The following is a 3819-nucleotide window of genomic DNA, read 5'->3' on the forward strand; positions in this document are numbered from 1 at the left end:
TAATCCCTCCCTTTCCACCCAAGAAGCAAATTAGAAATCAGCCCAACCTTCGTCTTGAGGCAAAGCTAAACGCCTTAAGCCATATTGATGCTCTGTCCACAGAGCATTCTCTCTCTCAAATCATATACACTGATGGTTCCCTACACCGCACCACGGGTGCAACTGGAAGTGCAGTTGTTCTGACAATGGGCGATGGCCTATACTTTGAGTGGGGAGTCCGTATAAACAATTGGGCCTCTACCTTTCAGACTGAACTATTTGCCTTGATCCTTGCACTGAAATGTGTACAAGTCTCCAAACTTGATACATTAATTGTAAGTGACTCCTTATCATCCTTAAATGCTCTCAACTCTTTAAGACATAACTGTAACATGCTCGTGTCCGAAGCTAGGCACAAATACAACAAAATTATTAAGGATGGTAACAGAGTCCATTTCATGTGGTCTCCATCTCATGTTGGCCTCCAAATGCATGATAGAGCTGATAAGTTAGCCAAAGAATCTGCCATTAAAGGAGACGTATGAGTGTAGCCTTGGATTGTCAATGAGCAATCTGAGAGCAGCAGTACACCGAGAACTTCAACAAGATCTTGTAGATCTGAGGCAAAGTGAAATTGACACCAGTAATTCCATCTATCATCATACTATCATGCAAGAGGAGCCACACATCTATGGATCATCCAATAAAATCAGCAGACTTCTAGATGTTACTACTGTTCGGCTTAAACTGTGTTTCAACTCTCTCTGGGATTTCTAATTATCTGCTGATGTAGACCTAACCAAATGTAAACTGGGTCAACAAGCACACCGTCTGTCACTATGTGATGGAGTGCCAAAAGACTTCAATTGAATTGAATTGAATTGAATTCAGAGACAATTTTATAATAAATGTTCCAGAGATGTTTAAATATTTCATTCAAAACGATCTGCTACCAGAAATCTTAGCCAAATATCCCCTATTTGCTAACTAAGATAAGTAAATGATAAGTAAATTGTCTCGCCAATTATATATACGAGGGAATGATTAAGGGTCGAGGGACGAAATGCGCATTGCTGCCCTCATCTGTGACGTCACAGCATCATTCGCGCTAGTATCAACAGAGCGGCCATTTTGTCGTCAGTGCAGTCAGCGGACAGAGGACAAACGCTTCATGCAAATATTATCGTAAGTAAACACTTATATTTTATTATATTATTAGATTCTAGTGCTGGCTACAGTGCTGTGTATGTGTAGGCGAGGCCGGGCAGTGCTGGTGTATGTGGAGGCGAGGGGCAGTGCTGGTGTATGTGGAGGCGAGGCCTGGCAGTGCTAGTGTATGTGGAGGCGAGGGGCAGTGCTGGTGTATGTGGAGGCGAGGGGCAGTGCTAGTGTATGTGGAGGCGAGGGGCAGTGCTAGTGTATGTGGAGGCGAGGCCTGGTAGTGCTATAGTGTATGTGGAGGCGAGGGGCAGTGCTAGTGTATGTGGAGGCGAGGGGCAGTGCTGGTGTATGTGGAGGCGAGGGGCAGTGCTAGTGTATGTGGAGGCGAGGGGCAGTGCTAGTGTATGTGGAGGCGAGGCCTGGTAGTGCTATAGTGTATGTGGAGGCGAGGGGCAGTGCTGGTGTATGTGGAGGCGAGGGGCAGTGCTGGTGTATGTGGAGGCGAGGGGCAGTGCTAGTGTATGTGGAGGCGAGGCCTGGTAGTGCTAGTGTATGTGGAGGCGAGGGGCAGTGCTGGTGTATGTGGAGGCGAGGGGCAGTGCTGGTGTATGTGGAGGCGAGGGGCAGTGCTGGTGTATGTGGAGGCGAGGGGCAGTGCTAGTGTATGTGGAGGCGAGGGGCAGTGCTAGTGTATGTGGTGGCGAGGCCTGGCAGTGCTAGTGTATGTGGAGGCGAGGGGCAGTGCTAGTGTATGTGGAGGCGAGGCCTGGCAGTGCTAGTGTATGTGGAGGCGAGGGGCAGTGCTGGTGTATGTGGAGGCGAGGCCTGGCAGTGCTAGTGTATGGAACTGAGGACTCAGGCCCCAGGGCCTGGGCACAGGGGCCTGAGCACTGCTGAGGGTTAGCCAACATGAGAAGGTTGTGTTGATTGCCTGAAATTATTTAAATTGTTTAATGTATTGATTGGCATTTTTCAAGTTACATTTTTTAAATTACTGAACTAGGTTCTAAATTTTTTTAAATTTTGCCACGAGGGGGCGAGTTTATTGGGCAGCGCCACTAATCTTGTGAGTGGACACACCGCCATAGCAGCATGTACAACACTCTCCAATAGGAAAAAAACCCGCTGGGTTCTAGGCTAGGTTAGGCTCATCTGTAATAATTGAATTAAGCCTAGCAAAGCCTAGAACCTAGTTCAGTAATTTAAAAAATGTTGTAACTTGAAAAATGCCATTCAATACATTAAACAATTTAAATATTTTCAGGCAATCAACACAACCCTCTCATGTTGGCTAACCCTCTCTCATGTTGGTCAATAATTTAATTATTTTTTTATGGAGTAATCTTTGCTATATTGATAGTGCTTGTTGTGTGTCTGCAGGTGCATTCAGTGTGTGTACGATACCTGATGTTAAAAAATTATTTCTTTCTTGTTCATGCTCTCATTTAGACGTTTGGCCTCGACGAGGTTCAGTCTTGTGACTGGTCTGTGGCACCTTTTTGTTGAAATGTAGTCTTTTCGAGACTACATTTCAAATGTAGTGTGTGTGGAGGCGTGTATGTTAGGTATTACCTAACATACACGGTCTAATATATCTATCTGTGTGAAATAGATTAAATCCATTTATTTGATATTCAGCCAATAGTTCTGTATTTTCTACATTCATCCATGTTTTGGTAAGTGCAATAATATGTATTGTTTCATTGCAGATTAGAGATTCTAGATAGTTCTAGATTTCCGAAGTACTGAAACGCACGCCATACAGGCTTGGTGGATCTAGGTGCAAGGTAAAATTATTTACATTTACTTGTTTTTTATTTATATGCATATATATATATGCCTAAGTTTTGAAAGTGAACAAATTGTTTACAATGGTTTATAATTTTATCAGTGTCAGACACAATTACATCTTACAATTACATCTGCTCATTACAAAATACTCTTTAAAAAATTACTTCTTAACAATAAGAGCATATAAATATATCCATAATCATCTGTATCAAACCTTATTACAGGTAAAACCAGTAGGTAGTCTACTGTATTTTATCAAACCCTTATTAGAATAATAGATCTTGTAATAATTTTGCAAAAATAGTGGCATTTACTATTTTTAAAAGATTATTAAAAAATTTACTGATATGGTGCATTCGGAAGACAAACCAAATTTTTCACTTTTGACAATTGAGCACCTGCTACATCCTTGTAGCAGGTGCTACAGGTGCTACATCCATCCATTGGTTTCAACCCTTTTACCCTGTTGTAGCTCAGTCGATTAAGGCAGTGTCTGGGATGCTCCCGGACGCAGGTTCGAATCCTCGTCACGGCCCTTGTGGATTTGTTCATTTGATGCATCACGTTATTGTGATCTGTGTGTGTAATTCTTCACCTGCTACAGCAACAGGAATGTGTGTGTGTGTGTGTCTGTATATTTGTGTTGAATATGACCGAAAGTGTAAGATTAATGATTCTAACACAAATCGTCTGAATATTTGTTTTTCTTCACTGTCGAGAGTAGTTAAAAAAAATTTACTCGAGTTTATTTTCACACTTTATTTATAGTCTTTCAGTCCCTCTCCTTACTGCTGCTGCTGTTTCTCGCATCTTTGCATCGCTTGTATGTTAGGGGGTTTGGCCTCTTGCTCTATATTGATTCCATTTGTGTGTGTTTGGGTCTCTGGC

The 3819-nt window shown here is 42.6% G+C and overlaps 1 long non-coding RNA gene across 1 annotated transcript in view; it reads left to right on the forward strand.

Annotated features, from left to right (window-relative positions):
- Positions 1-994: 994 nt before the first annotated feature.
- The window catches only part of LOC138361176 (uncharacterized), a 4673-nt gene continuing 1848 nt past the window's right edge, over positions 995-3819 (forward strand). The window contains exons 1-2 of the long non-coding RNA XR_011226832.1: positions 995-1164; positions 2850-2927. This is a non-coding gene — a long non-coding RNA (uncharacterized lncRNA). The remainder of the gene's footprint in view (positions 1165-2849; positions 2928-3819) is intronic.

Source organism: Procambarus clarkii, unplaced genomic scaffold, assembly GCF_040958095.1.
Source record: "Procambarus clarkii isolate CNS0578487 unplaced genomic scaffold, FALCON_Pclarkii_2.0 HiC_scaffold_223, whole genome shotgun sequence".
Classification (NCBI taxonomy): Eukaryota; Metazoa; Arthropoda; class Malacostraca; order Decapoda; family Cambaridae; genus Procambarus; species Procambarus clarkii.